Here is a 22,173-nt window from a genome sequence, read left to right on the forward strand (position 1 = left end):
AGCATTTATCTTCCAGCAGTTCCTCGATGATTTCCCTTCCTGAAACCACTCTGAAGAAGTATCACCTTCCAGACTGGAATCAGTTTCAGCTCTCTGAAGTCAGTCACAGTGGTATCATCTCTAGTCCTTCAAGATGTTTCGTTTCTCATTTTGAGAGCATAGATTTATTTTGCTTGACGAATGAATCCATTAAATCCATTAAATCCACAAAAATCTGACCTCTACATCCTGTCATCTTCTTGTTTATGAGGAACTCTCACACATATTCTGTACATCTCACTGAAACATTTGTCTACACATGAGAATCAACTAAAAGTAAATCCCTCCTGGATTCATGAGATAGAATGTCTGGCAGTGAGTTTCTCACCGATGTAGCCTGACTTACCCTCCCTTCTCTGAACAATCAACAGATGAGAGCAAGTGTGTGTCGTTTGTTTGTCTTTAAAAACAGGAGGAGGGCCAGAATGCTTTGTTTGACTTGGCATTTGTTTAGCCATATTATTAGGACAGTAAACTTCCGAGCTGAGTCGGTATGTGTGCCACATGTTGGGCCTCTTTTTTTTTTTACGATTCCCCAGAGACAGCTAAAATGTAAGAGAACCTCCACCTATTCCCACTGAGAGGTGATGTAGGGGAGGTAAAGGTCTGCAAAGTGTAGGGGAATTTCAGGCACATCATCCATCATTTCCAGCAAGAAAAGCATGAATATGTGTGCACGTGTGTTTGCAAAAAAAATGCTTTTCTTTGCATTTGTATGCGTGTGTGTGTGTGTGTGTGTGTGTGTGTGTGTGTGTGTGTGTGTGTGTGTGTGTGCATGGGTATCTTAAGGTATGCATTCACTCACATTCTCTCTCTTTGGGATATCTGACTCTCAGATCCTGACACACTTTCCCAGCATCCACAGGCTGGATCTGTTTCTGCCCCACGGCGGGCCCACTTCCACAGTTCCAGCAGAAAAGGTGGGAGTAAGAAGAATGTGTCTTTTCATCAAGACTGGTGCTACATGAATATTTCAAACAAGCAACATGATTCCTCAGTGCCACCCGACACAAAGGAGAGGTCACTGGGTGTGCTCGGGGGTGGGGTGAGCAGAGCTGAATGTGCACATTGGAACTTGGCTTCCAGGCACCACCTGCTCGTAGTGACAGACAAGGCCCTGGAAATGGTGCCGTGACAGAGGTTTGGTTAAACCCTATCTGACCATGTCTGCGTGTATCGGTGCCAAGCCTGCCACTGGAACTCACTTTGCTGTGGAAAACCATAAGTACAAGCCCAGGCATGCGCTTGCATTGTTGATTGTGTGCTGTGTGTGTGTGTGTGTGTGGATGTGTGTGGATGGAGAGGATGGGTGTGCCTGTGGACATACCAGGCATTCCAGGCCAGCAATAAAGCCAAATTGAAGGTGGGGGATAAAGCCAGGATGTGTTGAGTGATACCTGGAGAGCTGGGAACGAGAAGGTGGGAGAGAGAGGTTCAGGCTGGTCGGGAGGTGCTGACACTGCTTTAGGTGAAAAGTGGGGAAAGATTCAGCTGGAATGAAGACTTTGCCCCATTTTGTGGTCAGACCAACATTAACTAGGTTGTGCTCCAATTTTGACTCAGAAATAGACAATTATGCCCTCAAAAGGGCAGGATATTACACAGCCTGAAAAGATGTGAATTTTGCCCCAGTTCAGTCTCCCACAAGCAGCGGAATTGGTTTAATAAGACTTGTGTGGATTGTGCTCAGTGTTGCGTTGAACAAATGTGTATCAAACATTTCTGTCAAATGGTTCTGATTCCTTTATTGTATTACTGCCAACACACTGTCATATTGTTATTGTACATGTTCATGGTGGCGACCCTGGATGTCATGTTGGTATGATATCTCCACATTTGTTTGGGTTTAAAAACCTTTTCAATGTGCTGGTTAAGGCATTGGCCAAACACAGGCTCCACAGATCCAAAGCAGATAGCAGATACATGGTTAAAAAAAATGCACATACTTTTCAAACACAGGGAACAAAATGTTCTTTCAAACATACTGCAAAGAGGGAAATGTTCACATGTCTACAACAGTGGCTGCCAACCTTTTGGCTTGTGACCACTTTAAAAGCAATGTGGACTTGCAATTATTTGTAACAGCTTGGATATGATGTGAGCAGTTCAACTCATCAGTTCAATGTTGTTTTCCCTCTAAATTTGATTCATTTGAACACATTTAATAATTTATTAATAATAATTAAATAATGACACATCCAATTTTGAATGTTTTTTCTCTCATTATTTGAGGTTTTCTCATAAAACAAGGAATAGTTTTACTTCTGCTGAATTGCAAAAATTAGACAACAAGCAAAAAAGCTCTAAGAATGTGTTTTTTTTTTCTTCTTCCCTATCCTGTTAAAGGAATAGTTTGACATTTTGGGAAATATGCTTGTTCACATCATGACTGTACCAAGTCATGTCTGTGCCAAGAAATATCCCCAAAATAGTCACACACAACCCCCTGTCAAACCACAATGTTCTATTCTTACACTTCAGTTTAAATAAATGAGATTAAATGAGACATGCTGAAAGTCACATTTTCACTGTTTCCATTCTTTATGCTAAGCTAAGCTAACCAGCTACTAGCAGAAGCTTTATATTTACCATACAGACACAAGAGCGGTATCAATCTCAACACTCAACAAGAAACCAGAAATATGTCAAACTACCCCTTTAATCATTTTGCAACCCCTCTGATTGGTCCTGAGACCCACTGGGGGCTCCTGACACCCAGGTTGAGAACTTCTAGTCTACAATATGTAACATATATGAAGGAACTGCACTTTTTAAACCTTTATTTATTCAGGGGAGTTTCACTGAGAGGAAGCCTCTCTTTTGCAGGAATGCCCTGACCACATTCACACAGTTACAACTGTTAAATATTAAAATCCACAACAACCTGATTTCTCAATCTTATTGGATGAACTGCCTGTTTTATGATACAACACTTAGTTTAGCCATACAATTCTGGAGGACAATTTTATATTTTGTGAGAGCCAGTTGATAACGCTAATGTCTGCAATTAATTTCATATCATTTCCGATTCTGTATGCTCAGTATATCAGGTATAATGTTGAGGCACAGCCAGTCTTTGTCGAACATGACCTCATCTGTTTAGTAACAAATGATTAACACCTCTGGTGCACAAATCTCTGCACAACTTGAGTTCTGGTATGTCCAGTTCTCTGTACAGCACCTTTTGAAATGTAAATGTGGTTGATACAGTTCCAGATCTCTCTGTCGGTGAGTGCAGAGCAGAGCTGAAGGCACGGCTCATTAATCCATAATAGCGAAGCAATTAAAACCAATTAAGAGCCTGTTAGGAAACCCAATGGACTCCCCACTGAGAGCGGTACTGTAACATGACACTAGAGAAGAATGTGGGAGACAGGAGGTGAGGTCCTGGCTGTGGACACAATACGGTCATCAGGGCTCACAGGGGGACAATGTTACACAGTGTTCAAATGGAGCCCCACTGTCACGTATGGGAACTTCACACAGATATGGTTTTTTAAATGTTTTATGAGCCACAACCTCCTCATATGCATCAATGAAACGTTTCACCTGTACACCTGTACACCTTTTAATTTCCTTCATTTAGTGAACTTTGAATTTGCTGAGAAAACTGAGAGCCCCCATTGTTCTTTTGATGTACTCTGCAGTCCCCAACTGTCACGCACACTCTGCTCTGTTATGGCAAAGACACAGAGTTCTGCTGAAGCCCAAAATAAGCCTGCAGCTTTAATAACGGAGCACTTTTCAAAGCTGCGTAATAATAACTCAATGCCCACAGTCAATGGCGGCTGCTCAGACATGAGTCTTCTGACATCTGGATGCTCTTCAGATAGTCTTCCTAACATGGCACGGTCAATCCAGAATGGGGCTCTGTTTCAAAAGACAACAGAAGGAGCTTTTGTCTTGTAGTTTGACAGACTTCCAGGGAACATGTGGACGGGGCAGCCATTTTACTCCTAAGGTATGTCCTGCTGCAATTCAGGGCTCTTTTTACCCCTGGACAGCCTAATGTGAGCCAGATTGTTGGTGCTTTGGGGAAAATATAGATCTCATGATTACCAACAATTGACCAATTCATTTGAGACCTCCTTTGACGTGCTGTATGTGCAGCTGCATTTGGGACTGTGGTTATTGTGTGTCTGTGTTTGTGAGTGTGAGCGTGTGTGTGTGTTTAGGCTCGATCACTCCCACAATAATAAATCAAAAGAGGCTGGTAGCCTTTAGATCATGTTGGGCCCCATGTTTTGAAGAATGGATTGGCACTCAATATGAGCACTGATTGAACCACTGAGAGGGTGTTTGGATTAGAATGAGCCTATACATTACACAGATGTGGCTCAGCTTAAGTGTATGTGTGTGCGTGTGCGTGTGTGTGTGTGTGTGTGTGACAGCTAGTATATTCTTAAATGAAGTTTTGGAGATACTTACAGAACTGCGTCATTAAACCCAGGCAGCACGTGCAAGCGGTGGAATTAAAAGCAACAAAGGTCATGTGATGAACAGTTTAAAAGCTCAACTGAGATCAACAGCCTTTGTAGCTTGAGGTTTTTAGCCCAGATAACTTAATATGGGGCTGCCATAAAATCAGAGAAAGGAGGCAAAAGAATGACTTTACTGGCTTGAGATGAAGTGCTTGTGTACAAAGGGATTCCAGAAATGCCAGCAGAGATGGAGACTGCCCACGGCCAGGTAGCTCTCTAAAACATCCTCCTTCCTTATCACAGAGCAATTCACAGCTGGCACACAGCTGCTTCTTTGCACTGCTCTTTCTTAAACCACTGGCACCAGAACTCATATACAGTATAATATGAAATGTATGAGGGAGCAGAGCAGATAACAGTGAAGATAAATCTGAAAGCTTTTATCTTAAATGCATTTTATCACCCACTCTTGACTAGTGCCATCTCCTTAGACAGTCTGAAAGAGGAAACCATTGAGTGTAGTAAACAGATGAAGAGATATCTTTCCTCTTCACACAGCCACTTCACTTTTACCGTATGTTTGTGAGTTTCTGTAAATGGGTGTTTTTCTATTTTAGCATGAAATTGAATGTTTATAAGTTGTATACATAAAGGTGAGCACTGGTTATGTCCTTGCCTGTAAACATCTCTTGTGTAAGCATGACTCACTTGCATGCTCATAACAAATTAAGAACACATCCTCATTGCATCATCTTGGTCAGCTCAGTAATAAGGCAGCTTCTGTGACCATAAAATGTGAGGAGAAAGTACAGTTTGGAAATCCTCTGGCCGAGGTCTACATGCATGGGTGCTTTTGTTTTTTTTTAGGATCATTTATTGTTATAGTGATTTCCAGAACCTTGTTACACTTTTTGTTGTTTGTGACACTACCAGGACTTGGCTTGATACATTACAGTATGCACAGTATATTAAAACAGTGGTTCCTGAGGGGAACCGAGGGGTTGCAAGATGGTTGAAAGAATAGAAAACTAGTAGGATATGCATTTCTCTTTTATTCAGATGATGTTTCGGCCCTAAGGCCTTCTTCAAGACCAACAATCATCCCCTTGGTGTGTGTTACTTTTCCATTATATAGGATGGAAAATTAGAAAAAAAGAAATTCTGCAAAATAAAATTATTTTCAGACTTAACTGTATTTCTCATGCATTTCTTTAAGGCCCATAAATGTTATAGAAATAAACCAATCTAAGAGGGAAGAATCATCTTTTGTTTCAACTGGTCACAACCTTTGATAAATTCAACATGCCAAGCAATCCCAAGTACACATAACCCCCGTTTTAAGGGGTCACATGACAAAAAAGATTAGGAACCACTGAATTAATTAAAGAGGTCAGCATTTTTAGAAACAAACTTCACTTTCTTTCCAAGATTTGATGACGTCTATGCTCATGTCTGCGCATTAAGTACAGAGCTGGAGCCAGGAGACAACTAGCTTAGTGTCGCATATAGACCAGAAGTAGGAGAAAATAGCTAGCCTAGCACACTAGGCTACTTAGCGTGTTGTATCTTGTTTATTTAAACAAATGTACAACAACTTATTTGTCAGTTTTTGCCCAGCACTTCTGGCTTTAGTGATGGTTTCCTGGCAACCCTCCTCTATTACATCAAGGCCCTGGCTATTGTTCCCCACAATTTGTCAGTTTTCCATTTCATATACAGATTGAACAAACAAGATGCATATTAAATTGTAAGCGTTAATGGCACTGGAAGGTGTAATCTTGAGCTTGAACTCTGATCTATAACCGAAAAGAAAGACACCACCCTCCAACCTCTTAAAATGCACAGTATCTCATACTAGATCTCCACAGCTGCTTCCATTTGACAATCTTTGTTTTGAGGGGGGGGGTTAGCAAACACTTAAATATATATGATGAGCCTGTTGCTTCTTTATTTTAATTTCCTATGTGTCATAACTTCTGAAGGAAATATTACATTTGTAAAAAGAATTCATTCAGTGAGTTGTGGTTCTTTGAGTCTATCCAGTCATGAGAAAACAACATTCCATCAGCTTTGGAAATATTTCCCACTATTTTAACTCTTAAAAGATCGGAAACCGAAAGCCTGTTGTTCCACTGCCTGTTAGCGTGCGATTCCTTGATCCCTCTGTAACATGAAGCCCGTGTAGCGAGCCGGACCACATGGGGAGTGCGATGTTGTGAGGTGAGGTATTTTTCGACTGGGAGACGGATATGTAATGCATTCCAGACACTCGGGCCGCACACGGCTTTCTCCCCTGCTACCTATAGGCATCAATCCTCTCCCATTTCGTTAGAACAATAAACCTACTGCCACTAAGGAAGAACTCATTTCAGACCCAGAAACACAACTACCTCTTCTGTCGCTTCCTGGGGCCTGTGGAGAGGGATCCCAACATTGTCTGCTGGCTTGGAGTTGGTCTCGAAACACTAAACATTTTCTCTAACCCTTAAACACCAAACCCTGACCCCAAGTTTAAGAACTTGTACCCCCGTCCATAGATACAAGACCCAAAACTTCTTGCTGCTGACCTTCATCTCACCCACAGAGCCAACCAGGACACTAAATTTTTTACCTATCTCTCATACATGAACCTCTGGATGATCACCTCATATCAAGATGTTTCTGATGATTCTTCTACACGGAGGTCTAAGCTGGTTTAACTGAGTTGCATAACTGGGATGTTACTCAGGTTTCTCTGTTCAATGAGGCCCAGATGGAAGATGATGTGTGTTTTTAAAAACAAAGCCCAACGGGACTTTCGTGTCTCCCCCTCTCCTTCCCTCACTTCCTTCCCTCTACCCTAAATCCTTTCCTCATCTCCTCCACACCGCATTAAGAAGCACCAATCAGGTTTGAGCCTAAAACAACAAAGACGGCCTCTGCCAAAGCCTGTCTTTTCACCTTGTCAGCACTGAGGGTGGGATGCAAGACTTATATGAAAAGCAGAGTGCTGAGGTAATACTCATAATTAATATCCAGGGGTAGTAATAGAATCAACATCTGAAATTTCATTATTAACATGCTTGTCCCTTCTCCTTCTGTCTCTTTATTACATCAGTTCCATTGAATATTTTGTAATGGCTGACTCATCGAACAGAGCCAAAAGCGAGTGGGGGTGGCAAGCTGATTTCATATTTCTTTATTTTAGTAGAAGCAGACCAGTCGACTCATGCTTCTTCAAACTGCCGCCAAAGAACAACAGATTGACAGCTCTCCCTGTGTGAGATGAACACTCCTGCTTGGCCTTCATTTAAAAGGAATGCATGGGTGGAAGCGTGTCTGCATGTGTGATGTCTATGTGTGTAAACTTCCATCTCTCAGTTTCCCCATGTCGTTCCAATGTTCTCCCCTCTTTCATCCTTCTATTTTTTTTGTTTTAATTCCTCTCTTCCAAGGCATCTGATCCTGTGGACCTTCAGACATGTGAGAGGTGATGGTGAATTCCTCCCACCCAGGCTGCAGAGCTTTGAACTGAGCTCCTTCACACTGCGTGAAACAGAGTCAGCAAGGCTAAGCCGAGCTCTACAGGGCTGGATTATAGCTCAACATCTGTATCAGTAGCCATGCTGTAGGTTCTTGTGTCATAGAGAGCAATTTATTCAACTTTCTGTATGCTGCCGTAGTTTTGATCAGAGCTTTTTTATTTTGTGGTAAGTCTCAGGTCTGTCGGTGTGTACCTCAAGACTCCTTTGGCTCTCAGAAGTTTTTGCTTGTGACCCCTGGGTACAAAGCGATTTTCCATTGTGACTAGACCTGCAATAATTAGATGATTAGTCAGTGAGTCGATCGACAGAAAATTAATTGTCAACTATTTTGATAATTGATTAGTCATTTAAGTCATGCTTCTGGCAAAAATGCCCAAAATTTGATGGTTTAGCATCTTAAATTTGCTGCTTGTCCTCGTCTTAACATTGTAGTACATTGAATATTTTTAGTTTTTAGAATGTTGGTTTGACAAAACAAGACATCTGATAACATAACCTTTGGCTGCCGGACATTGTAATCACAATTGTTTCACAGTTTTCTGATGTATTACCAATTAATTGAGATTAATCGATAATGAAAATAGTTGTTAGTTGCAGCCCTATTTGTGACGCCTCCTCACACTGTGCATTGAGTCTATTGATAACAGGCAGCTCTGTTGCAGAGTGATTTCGTCCCTTGTTTGATTTATTTAATCTTTAGAGGCCTCATGAAAGTGAACTGTCACAACAAAGAAGCAATCATTAAATAAAATAATTTCATGTGTAACTAAATTTAGTTTTCCTTCATTCCTACCATGGTAATCATCTCATGACCCCTAAGATTCATGTCGAGACTCCCTATAGGGGTCCCCCAGACTGCTTTCTGGCAAGTCAAGTCTTCAAAAGCAAATTGCACGTCCAGGTCGAAGTCTTTTGGGTCTCTGAACGCTGATCAATGACATGACATTACATGGCAACTGAACATCCTTCTTTCAAAGTTGTGTCAATGTTGTTTTTTTACTTAGCTGAGAGGTCTTTTTAATATAAAGGCCTGATAATGAAATATTCACTGCACTGGTGTTTTATTTAGTTTTTTATTGTCCCAGGTATTTACCATGCAAAAACCAGACCCCCTTTGCCTCCTAGTCTGTCTAGCCTGAAGTCCTCATTTTCATGACCGAAGTCTCATTTGGATCCAGGTTTCAAGTCTCAGGTCTGCAGCTCTGGTTTTAATGGGTTTGGTTTGAAATACATGGCTGTGTTGGGCATGCAGTGCCCTGGATTCATTCATGTTTATGTTTCACTACTTGCTTTTCTTTAACTTGAAAACTACTTGCACCAGTAACAGGTAGGTGGACAAACAAAGCTCTTTAAGTAAGACCAGTTGCTTTTGTAATCGTATACGCGTATAGTGGAGTAGGTATACTTGTATTTACATTTTTAAAAAGTTTGTAAACTGCAAGTTTTTAAACAGTTTTTAAACTATGATGTAACACATACAAAGACATATGTTCCCATTAGCTGTCACGGTAAACTGCATATCCACATCCTTTGTGTCTTCGTTGGGTGATTTACCTGCCATATTTTTGCACACATGCCGGTTTGTGTATGTTAATGTGAGACTGTGGCTTTGATTTAAACTTGTGTGCATGCTAGAGATGATGTAGCAAAAATACCTACTACACAGTTCAATTGACAGCCACTGTTCAAAATACAGACTTAATTTGTGGCTATTTGCTCTACGACTGTATCATAAAATTGATACTGTAGCAAACGATAAGAAGTCCACCAACTTTCCACCAACCAATTTTGTTTCTCCTTCAAGCAGAGGATAGCCTAAAATATTTATGCCACACCATGCCAGGTCATGCTCACTGGCCCATAACACACTCAACTACCTCTGAGACGTCGCCCTCTTTTAGTGTCTGAGAATTTCAGTCCAAACTTTTATTGACCTACTTTCGAGGTGGTGCACAGATGATATATGGAGCAAGCCTTTTCGGAGAACAGGGCTAATCGAGTGATGGGGGCTATGAGGTGGGGGTGGGGGGGCAGCGTTACATACCTCAGTGTGTGTACAAGGAGTAGCCTTTCACCTCTTGCGCTCTGTGCTGCCTTTGTCTTTGCAGAGGAGGACATAAATCACCAGAAGTTCTGCATCAACAGTCACCAAAACCTCTACATGGAGAAAGAAAGAGGAGATATGTGGTGAGTTGAAAGGTAGAAGTTCTGCAAAGGCATTTTGTTCAGTTGCTTAATCAAGAGATTCATTCTGAAAGTGAGAGCCAATTCACAATCCCCAGTTCCTCCCCCCCTTATGCATGTGAGTGCTGATGTAGGATTTATGTTGAATCTACACCATGTTCAACTCACGAGTCTGGCAGGCAGCTAGGAGACTGGAGCGAGGAAGAGGCAAACACAAAGCCAGAGAGAGAAGAAGAAAAAACAATCCAATCCCTTTCTCAGGCTTACCTTTAATCATCTTAGCAGAAAGAAAACACAGACAGGGCTCATCAGGAAAAAGAATGTGTAAAAGTCCAACCTTTCACAGAAAAGTCTCTGGCATCATCTGCTGTTTTGTCACACAGAGGTGCGGAGTTAAAGAGTTTTCTCTTATGGTCTTGACCTCTAACCTTTTTCATCAGTATGTCAAAAGCAACTGACATTTGTCAACAGAAAGACAGGAGTGTGCTGTCTTTTTGATTTGCACAGACTGACTTATGTTATCTGATACTGCCTCCAGGATGTAAGAGTTTTAAAAAAAATGTAATACCATATAACATGTGATTCAGTATGATTCAGTATAGACAGTTTGTTTCAGAAAGCTTCTACTGAATACTGTTTCCATTTGTCTTGTTTTATCAATCAATCAAACTTTATTTGTATAGCAACTTTCATGCAGGTTTAAAGTGCTTTTCAAGTGACTGGCAAACTAGTAAGGCTGACAATAATACAGTAGAAAGATAAATAGTAAAACAGACAAGTAAAAGTAAAAAAAAATCAACACAAAATGATAAACAATATATAAAAGACAATAAAAACAATTAAAAAGAAACACTAAAGCTGAAAATTAAATAATATAGCAACAACAAAAAAATGTAAGGCATCCAAGTTAAAAGGGTTTTTGTTTAAAGATATCATCTCTTTCAGCTACTCTCAGATCCTCAGGCAGGACATTTCTGCCGCATTTAGTTTACTTAATGTTGCAACACCTCATTTAACATAAAATAATCTGCATTTAGATTTGTGATCTAGCTGCCCAACAGACATGATCCTTTGCACTTAAAACCCTTTTCAGACATGGAATTTGTAACATTGCTGGCTTCATCAAGCTGTTAAAGTGATGGCTTTTTTGTCATGCAGACTTTTATGTTTATGTTCCTTATGACTTCATTCTGATATGACATTTACAGAAAGAGACAATGCTTGCATGAGAGGAAGCAGAGAGAGCAGTCGGTTAAAAAAGTTATGATAGCAAGGACTGTTTTTTTTGTTCTTTCACAGGCTTCATCACTGATGGTTTTTAAAACGTATTTAGCTGTTGACGCCTTAATTAATGACCATCATGAGCGCTTCACTCAGGGAATCCACACCACAACTGTCAATTACATCATTTATACTCTCATTTAATTCCTATTTGCTCACATGCTGTATGTATGTAAAGCATTTCGCTGGGTATTCATTTATTCAACGGTTGGCATGGCTGAAATTTGAATATATATAGAAGGAATATATAAAGTCTGATTATTACTATTGTTGTAAGGTGGTTTTTAACTGCCAACAGATTTACATAAAGGGATGAATATCTGAAAGGGGAATTGGTGTAAATGGAAATGTTTTAAATCTCATCTGGAGCTTATCAAGATACGAGATACCTGAAATGACACGTGTAAATGGACCCATGGAAAGGTGGTCATGTAATGTAACACCCTTTGAACATTAAAGCATGTAATCACTCATCTTCAACCACAGCCGTCACTCTCAGAGCTGTGGATTACAAGTGATGATGGTTAGCAGCCATTACACACAACATACAGACACACACTCTACATGTTCCCTACAGCAACATGTCCCGACCGGTGTAGATCCTGTAGGCCAGGAGGTATAACATGCTGTCACTGTACCGTTGCATAAGAGTTTTCAGACTGGGGCAAAGCATTTTTTTACAAGCTGATTTACAAGTGTAAAAACATTATAAAACATGGAAATGAGTAGTCTGCAGAGTGAGACTTGGACAGACGAGTGACTCAGGAGCCCTTTAATCAATTTAAGACGTGAACAGGGATGGGACAGGTGTGAGCTGCTACCCAGGTGCACCTCCACAGGCCATGTAGCACCAGTAATCAGCAGTCAAGGGTGGTAATGACAGGGTGCTGTTGTCAGAAACACACATACACACACTCACACAGAAGTACAAACAGTTATAACACTGAGGGACTCTTGCACGCACATAGTCAAACTTATCACAACAGGCGTTTCGCTCTCTCAACCCTCTCACATTCTCCCTCCATCGGTCTCTCCCTGACGACCACTCAGACATGTTCACACCTCCACTCAGATCTTTCAGCTACTATCTCGCGGGTCAGCACATACGTAATAAACTCAAACAGCAGCTGTGCAGTTATATAACCAGCTCCCAACCTGTCTGCAAACCTGTTGACCTCCAGCCATTGGGGTCAGATCAAAGGTCAACCAACATTTCAAAACAAAGAATGAATGCAAAGAACATTGTTATTGATGATATGGGAAACCAGCAGAGTAACCTTGTTATTTGATGGTTTACTAAAGTCTAACTTTAATTAGGATCGTGAATTAAAAAAATTTGATTCGTTTTGTGTGTAAGAAACCATAAACTATAATGATACCGGGGCTATTAGACATATTTTTCTAATTCTTAAAAGAGAATAAAACTGCTTTTGGACATAGTTCTGAAAACAGAATCTAAGCTTCAAACCCAGAGAAGCGTTTCCCATGGCAATGATTGATTAACGTCTGAGGGTTGTTTCTAGGAGGTAACAAGGTAACTAAAACACAGTCCTTCAAGGTATTTGGCAGGTAGGTTTTTCCAAGAATCTTTGAGAACTTGCCACAGTCCTTTGTGGATTTAGGCTGTCTCAGTTGCTTCTCTCTCATGTAATCCCAGATTGAATCGATGATGTTATGATCAGGGGTCTGTGGGGGCCATACATCTGTTGCAGGACCCCTTGTTCTTCTTGTCTCTGAGGGTAGTTCTTTATGAATCTTGCTGTATGTTTGGGGTCATTGTTATGCTGCAGAATACATTTGGGACCAATCAGATGCATTTCTGATGGTATTGCATAATGAATAAGGATCTAAACATCTAAAGTGCCTAAAACTTTTGCACAGTACTGTATATACTGATTTATTGGCAAAAAGAGTTTCAGTTTTAGTTTGACTTTACCGTATGTATATTTGCAAACCGTCAAAGAGAAGATTAATGTGAGAGATTTACGAAAGGCTTCATAAATCAAAAGCAGTGTAAAGTCAACTTTCCACCTATTGACGGATGAAATGAACATTTGCCACCTGTGTATTCTTATCTTGAGCTCCTGTTAATCTGCAAGGCTGGGGGGTGGGGGGAAGCGGGGATGCAGCGTCTGTCACGGACCACAGGTATGTGAGGACATGCAGCTGTTGTCTTTCCCTGCTTTCCCTCAGTAGGGCGTGGTAATGGTGCTGGCACATTGTGTCCTCAGCTCAGAAAAAGAATGAAAATGGTGCACTAAAAAAAACACCCCATACTTAGCTCCAGTACTGAATACCTCATGACTAGCGGTGCACTTTTTTCCGCTCAAAATTTCCCTCATGGCAATGTCAGAAGTTTAGTGAAGCGAACAGAGAGCGGATCTGGCCTCTGGTCTAGCCAGGATGTCATTATGAGATACCACCGTCACCACATGCTATTTTTAACCTCGTCTCTTCCCAATTAGACCATGGTCACAGCCAGCAGGCCAGGCTGCATGTGTGTGTTTATGTACGTTTGTGTGACCCTGAAGGCGAGTTGGTTACATATCAGGGGGGAAACTGTCTAGCAGCTTGTCTCAGACACATCTCTTATGTGCCTGCTGATTACAGGGCCTGTCAGAGTTTATTCAGCAGCGGCACAGTGGAAAGCTTGTGTCCCTGAGATGTTGTGAGTTTATGAAACTCTCAGTTTAGAGGTACGACCACAGTGACCGTCCTCTGTGACCCTGCTTACTGTAAACACACACTAGGCTTAATCTTCTGGGCCTCCATAAACTGCAGAGCAAACAGGACCCCTGACCTAAGAGCTGTGCTGAGGAAATAATGAGTGGACCATAGTGGACATACTAAATACGTGTGAATCAAAAATACCAGACTTAGAATCATACCAGTGGTTTGGCATGTTTTGTCCTATTTACTACAAATCAAACCACGTGTTTTAAAATATTGAGTGAACTTTATCCACAGTTTCCAGCATTCGCTGGTTTCCATTCATTTTAATACAATGTAATAATCTTTGCAGGAAACGTGCTTGAGTTATGTAATCCTCCACAGAGAACTTCAATTGTGCATTCATTTTTGTCAAAGTTATGTCATCATACAGTCTTCACAACTGCATCACCACTTAATGATAATGAAACCTGACAGAAAATAACTGAAGCCTTTATATTTACTGTAATGGATTAAATAACCCAAGCAAAGCATTTGCTGATCAACTTTGGTACTGTACAGAAAGGAAAAGAAACTACTGACTAACTAGTAGTAGAAAAAATACATTCAAAACTTTAAAACCGTAAAGCATGCATTTGGAAAATGTAGTATAAGTAAGGTATATATTTATTTATATATTATTCAGTTTATATTGTGATATGTCAAATGTAGGCAAAATCACATTGTTAATAATCAAACTGATAGATAGAAGAGCTAATTCTTCACTTTGTGAACAGTAGTTTAACCAAAAAAAATCTTAACTCAAAGTCCATTCATAGGCTTTTTCCTGAGCTCTCAGCCACATCAACAACCCTTCACCTTCATCTGCTGAAGAAGACAACCAGATCTGTTTCTGATTTTTTCATCAAATCTGTTCTGCTGTTATGCAGTTTACATAAGACCAAACTCTGTGTAAATCAAATTATTAGTTTCTAATTAAGGCTTACTCAGAATTAATCTTTAATATTTGTACAACACTTCTGATTTGGTCCTTTAACAAACACAGGGATGAGTATAAAGGGTAGTAACTGAAACAAGACTTGAAATCATGTCATTTATACAGAAAATTACATATTTGAGTTATTTTGAAAAATGAGTAACGGCATGCGTAGTGGACATATTTGGGCCCGAGGGCTGCTCTTCACACACTGACAGGTCCTCAGCAGCCCTCAGTGTAGCTAACACTCATGCCAGATTGGCATCTTTGATCTTACATAACCTCCTTCAGTTTTGCTGCCACCACCTCCTCTCCAGAGCTCACAGAAGAAAAAAAGCTTTTGTCCCCGAACAAAGCCGAAAGACCGCATCTGTCAGCAACACTCATTTGTTTTGAATTCCTCTTTTTATTCTTTTGCATCGATACTGAGCATAACCCGGGCAGGCTTAATGACCGACAGGGCTGAGAAGAAAAGTCAGTTGCCAGGCAATTGTGTTTGCATAGACTGTGGGTTCCGCTCAAGGGAAGCTATGGGTGGCAAGAGGAGAAGAAGAGAGGTGAGAGGATGTGGGGAGGACAGTTGTGGCTTGGCACAAGCCTCTGTCAGTGAGCGTCGGCCCTCATTGGCTGGCTGATGGAGAAAATCATGCTATATAGTCCTGCATTGGAGGGTTTTTATAGAGTGAGAGTGAAAGAGGGAGAGAGTGATCATTATGGCTCCTGGAATAGCATAATTAGAGAGAAAGGCCTTGCTGTCTCAGTGTGTGTGTGTGTGTGTGTGTGTGTGTGTGTGTGTGTGTGTGTGTATGTGTGTGTGTGTGTGTGTTGAGTGTTGTTTTCCTCTTCCTAGTGTCCCAGGTACATTTGTGGTTTACTGCTACATTGCAAATGATATTTTTTTAGGAGATGGGTGGCCATTTCAAAAGTCTGTGCCAGTAACTGGATGACAAACAAGGGATGATTGGATGATTTGGTTTTCTTTTTATCTCCTCTGAATAAATACAGTATGACTGATAAAACTGCTCAACAAGCAGCTGCCTATTTAAGCAGCTACAGTAGCAGAGCTGGATTAACATTAGCATTCATTTGAAGTTGTGTTTCTGGCCACCTGGCAAATGTAAGTCCAGTATATATATACATATATATATATATTAGCTCTGTTTGGTCTCCACCAGCTCCTAAGGGAACTATCTGGCTCTTAAGGTGCTAAATGCTTTCAGGCAGTTGTAGTGACAAGAAATGTAGTAATTTGCAAACAAAGGGCAGTAAAGAGTGCGAACTAGCAGACAGGGAAGTAAACAATGCAGGTTTCAAAATAATTTAAAAATAGGGTTTGCAAATGTTTTATTAGGAAAGAAATGTATTCAACAGGTTTGGCAGGCCTCATGGATACACAAAACGTGTTTTGGTGAGTAATACTGAATGTTAATATAAATGCGTTTGTTTACAAGAAAGCACACACACACACACACACACACACACACACACACACACACACACACACACAGACAGTCTAAAAGTGATTAATATGTAAAAAAAAAAACCAAAACAAACACAAAAAAAAACTAATGATATAAGGGTCTTTAGGTTTGCTAAATTAGTGTTTTCCTCTGATTAAACGCAGGAAACATTTTATCAACAACTCTCAAACAAAAATAGATGGGCCTTGATTGGAATTGGTCCATTAGGTAAACACCAGACTGATGGTGTAGCCTAATCATCACATCTCAACAGGAGAATGTTGATTTGATAGCGCATGGTTAAACACACATCAAGGCTACGTTCAGGAAATAAGAAGTGAACACTTAGTACGGCTATGAACGGCAAATTGATTTTCCCTTCGGAACAAAAGCATAATCATCATACTGTTTTCCCAATTTAGTGCTCCACCATTTCCGTTAACAAAAAACAGATTAAAAGCTCACAACTACAAATGTGCCGACACAAATTCATGCACACACGTTAAATACTGTGAGCTACTTACATACATGTATGTACTGTTTGTGTTCACACTCCACACACACACACACACACACCATTTTCTCTCACATCAGCTTGACTTGATTAGCTGTTGCGGTGTGTGCAACTGCTCGGCTGATGAAAGACAAGGAGCTGGATCTGTCACTGCTGCACGGGCATTACAAGCACGACAGTTTACACAACAATGGAGCACTAAAGTTGGCCTTCATTAGAGGGATTAGAAGCCTAATCTAAAACACTGTTCAAGTCTCTCATCCCAAACCCTAAACACCCTCTCTAGGGGGGCCCTTCCCTCCTACACCAACCATAACATCTCAGACTTCAAACACTCCATCTGTAACCCCAACCTCTGGGTGCTATCCCCTCTCTCATCGACCCCTATCTCAGAGTGAGAGGTTGCAGAGGGTGATGGACCCCATGTGATGGCGCAGCTGTGGAATGATTTATTGCTGGGTTAATTGTTGGGTGAGAGGCAATTGTACCCACAGGCTGCTAGCACTGGTCTGATTATGGGTTCACCTGCTATCAGATTGTAGCATACAGTTCATTAGCTTCTTAATGGGGCTCATGCTTCCCTCCCTCCCCCCTGTCCCTAGACAACTGAGGGCCATGGAGGGAAAGGTTAGAGTCCAGGGAATAGAGGGTGTGCTGCGCTATTGCAGTAATTAAGGGTCATTTGTTTTTGAGGACTTCCTGTACTGAGAGGCCAGCACTGACCAGCTGCATGGTGTCTGTCCACCATAAAGCTGTGAAGAGAGAGACTGAGACTGTGACTCTATACAGTCTGTGATTAAGTCTCCTATACAGTACACTTAATAAAAAACAAACATATTTACTTATTTACCCAAAAAACAGACGGCTGCAGAAAAAGGACTCACTGTACATCACTACATCCAGACTACATACACATATATTACAGAAAAACTGGAGGGTATGAGATTAAATACATTTCTGTATGAAATGTATTGTTTTTTCAAATGATTTACAAGCACAAACTCAATTAAGTTCATCCAAAATACAAAAAAAAACATGTTTTCTCTCACCTCTGAACTTTATTCATATAGTACTTTTAAAAACAAATGTTACAAAGTGCTTCACAAGGCATCAAAAATGAAGCAAAAGCAAAGGAAAATAAACTAAACTATTAAGAGAGAGCAGCGCTAAAAAGAAATTGGTCTGAGCTGCAGTTTTGAGATATCTCTGCTGCCCAATATATTACAAAAAAATATGATTAAATAATTGTGTTTGTGCAACATTGTGTTTTTTCCAAAAACAATGTCACTGATAATAATAATAATAATAATAATAATAATAATAATAATAATAAGAAGAAGAAGAAGAAGAAGAAGAAGAAGAAGAAGAAGAAGAAGAAGAAGAAGAAGAAGAAGAATAAAATGTAAATTTGACAGTAACTCCAAAAGAATCATGGTATAAATTTTCAAGTAGCTGACCAAGTGCAATGAGAAAGAGCACTAGACAGATGGGTTTTTTTTGGGTTGTTTTTTTGAATTCATATATATATATATATACATAATTATAAAAGTAAAAAACAACTGGAAGTAGACAAGTGTATAAGAAATACTATAGTATAGTAAAGTACTAAAAAATTAAAGGGGCTCAAAATGTTGAGGTGTTTTTTGAGCTGAGTTTTCAGGCATTTGTTGAATGTACAAAGGGAGTCAGCAGACTGTATGGAGCTGGGTAGCTCATTCCACCATTGCAGAACCACAAATGAGAAGAGTCTGGAGTTTATCAATGCAACACTTTCCATAACACACTGCTTTACAGTAAGACAAAACAAGAAAAAAAAAACACAAACAGATAAACAACTAAAACGTAAAACAAATAAATGATGCCAAGACAACAGTTTCACCACAAGGTCGACTTAGTAGCTGTTCTGTGGCTTTTGGTCATATCACATGATCTTCGTCAGCAGATGGAGTTGTAAATTGTAGTTGTTGCTGAGCACTTTAAGCACTTCTTGTTGATTCTTGATCTTGGAAATAGCTGATCCACCTTATAATAGCTGTTCTGGAGCTTTTCACAAAATGTTGTAATTATGGCTAAAAATTCCATTCAGAAATTATGAATACATCTCTAGAGAGTGGGTTTTAAAGGTTATTAAAAGAATAAACAGAGTTTTCTTGTCTGACCTCCTTTGGCAAGTCCTGTCAAAGTCCAACCACAAAGGCTTTGGGTCTAAAACTGGATCTTGGATCATCCACGGAGCTCCTTAAAGTCAGTTTTCTATGGTTGACATTGTGTTGTGAGGATTATCCAAAGTAAAAGGAACACTTTCTGGAATGTGATGCTGCTGTTGAACTATTAAAGTGTAATTTTTCAATACTGTTAACTTGTTAACTACTGTCATTGTATTGAGGCAGAGGCATGTAAGAGAATAATAAAACAAAAACTATCTGCAAGGCTACTTGCTGTACCACTAGAAGTGAGTGATGTTTTTTGTAATTTGGGTGAATCGACCCTTTAACAGAAAGTAAGTAGGGCAGAACATTTTTAACCCAAATTTAGACTGATGGGGGAGAGAGCAGTGACAGGCCAGGATGGACTGAGGGGTGCAGAATTTGGTATAATCAGTCCTGGGGCATAAACCTAATGGACTATAATCTTCTGTTTCCTGATATTAACTACAATCAGCAATCAAACTGCAGGGCAATTCATGACCTTATAAAATAACATTTCAGAATGGAATCTGTAATGTTGTTTCTATTTTTTAAACTTCTGCCCGTTTTGAAATGGAATTAAAGAGTAAAAAAAAAACAGATTTGTGGTTACAGAAAAACAAATAGATAAAGAATCTACCTTCCCGTCATGTTCATTAGCCTAAAAGGGACTGAAGAAGAAATCAACTTTAATTTAGGTATTTAAAACATGAGAAACCTGGACCAGACCATGGAATCTAAGTGGGAGGTGCAGATGGAAGTTATCATGCACATGATGGAAAATCAACTGCCACATTTTTTAACAGTGTGATTGGATTGGTTTTGGCACAGGTCTCCCGACACCACCCTGGAATCTATACCTTTTTATTATTTCCCACAATGTGGCGGAAGCATATAGAAAAAGGTATTCCTCTGAAACAGTGTGAGCTGTGAAGTAATCACTCATATACATCCTTGTTAGCCCTGAATCTAGTTGACACTTGCTGGGCTTTTGCCCAAGCTAAAAATATGTCTTCTTTTCTTTCATCTATCCTCCCTTTCATTCTGCATGTGAGAGCTTTACTGGGTGCTGCTGGTCTGTGGCCTAACTGAGGCCTAAAGCCCCCCTCCTGTAAAGTAGTGGGACGCCAAACATCCACTGATTTACAGCTTGGAGCACACGCTATGCCTTTGCTCCTATGGGCTATAAAAGGCAAATGAGAGCGTGATGTCCAGATCCCGCTTGCTATATTAACCTACATTCTTTCCAATAGAGTAGAGTGGCTGCATGTACTGACTATAACCACATGGTGAAAAGAGGAAAACCTTCCAGGCCCCGAGAGCTCACGTGAAGGTCAGATGGAATCCGTGGGTTGGGATAATGGTCTGATAAAATCAGCTGCTGACCTGCTCTTGCATACTGTATATAGAGCAGTCAATAACATTCCTTTTCTGCTACACAACACTGGCTCCACAGCCTTGTCTAGCCTCAAATCATATTAAATATTTCCTCAGGTGTTCAAGCCAGGAACACCTGGAGAGTGACAAAAAGTCCAAAAGAGAAGAGCCAGTGAGATCCACATTCAGGACAAAATATAAACAAGGGTTTTTCCACAGTAGGAACCTTTGTAGGGCATCAAGGATCTTTTGAGGAACTCGGGAACTAAACCTGTGTTTCGACTGGAGGAACCAGGTGTTTTCAAACCTTTAGATAGTTTGCTCTGGTCCAAATCAGTGGATGTGTTGTCCCTTTGGTTCAGTTTCTTTTCACAGAGAGAAAAATCCAAGCGAACCAAAATGCATCACTACAAGCCATGTGAGAACGTTCATTGGTCAGATGTGTCTGGGGTGGGAGCAAGAACTTAAACACAGAAAGAAGGTCCTGAAGAAGGTCCTCTGGCCAAATATGATGTTCTTCGTTTCACTAGTCCAGGTCGGACCTGGATTAAGTCTCCAGCTAGCTCCTAGCAAGTGTTAAATTCGCTCATCCGTATCCCAGTATGCAAAGCACACTTGGCTACGAAAGCCGTTTAGCTCAAACTCACAAGGTATGCCAAGTAGTTGGGTTGGATCAAGGTTGGATCACGTTCCCACCACAAACAAACCACTCCAGAGTTCATTTGGGACTGGACCGAGACCACCTCCTCTAAAGTGTTCGGTACGGTTTTTATTTTTGTTCTGCGCCCAAGTACAATTACTGTGTTCAGACCTGCCCAAACAAATTGTACCAAGAGGGAAAATGAACCAGAGTCTGATTCAACTAGACTAAAAAGTGCAGGTCTGAAAACGCCCTCAGGTACTGTAGGCTAGTTCTAGGTGTTCAAAAAAGTCTCCACTTCAGGGATTGGACTTTCTGATAGATCAGGAAAGTGGTGGAAAAACAAATAGGAATGTCCAATAGAAACTTTTACTTCCTGAGTTTGGTTGCTCTGGTTCCATAGTTCCTGGAATTTTTTTTATCAAAAAGGGTTATAGGAGTCTTCAGCCATGCTAGCAGCTCTGTGAGGCTGTGTTTAGGCAAAGTGTCACCTTGAGTTAAATGCTAAAATCAGCATACTATCATTTTGAAGGTATCTCCTCATAAACAAATTCAACAAATTAAAAACCTGATCTGATGATGGTACACAAAATGTTGAGGCATCACCAAAGTTATGTCAATTCATCCTATGAGAGCAGTTCTCTCAAAACCTCATTGTGGCACTAGAGGAAAAGTCAGGAGATCATTAAAAATCATTAGGTTTCATCCTGTGGGGACCATGAATGTCTGCACAAAATTTCATTACAATTAAATTTCATTACAATTCATCCAAAAATTATTGAAATATTTTAGTTTGGAACAAATTGGTGGAACAACCGACTGACTAACATTATAGACATGCTGTGTGTCTAAAAATCGGTGGGACTGGGGGAAAACTTTAGCAATCTAAAATAACACTTAG

At 40.3% G+C, this 22,173-nt stretch overlaps 1 long non-coding RNA gene across 1 annotated transcript; it reads left to right on the forward strand.

Annotated features, from left to right (window-relative positions):
* The first annotated feature begins 6,011 nt into the window (after window positions 1-6,011).
* LOC122985230 lies at window positions 6,012-21,042 on the forward strand. Its single transcript, XR_006404082.1, has 3 exons — window positions 6,012-6,022; window positions 11,417-11,419; window positions 20,950-21,042. It is a non-coding gene; the product is annotated as an uncharacterized LOC122985230 (long non-coding RNA).
* Window positions 21,043-22,173: the final 1,131 nt, after the last annotated feature.

This window comes from Thunnus albacares, chromosome 7 (genome assembly GCF_914725855.1).
Source record: "Thunnus albacares chromosome 7, fThuAlb1.1, whole genome shotgun sequence".
In the NCBI taxonomy this organism is placed as follows: Eukaryota; Metazoa; Chordata; class Actinopteri; order Scombriformes; family Scombridae; genus Thunnus; species Thunnus albacares.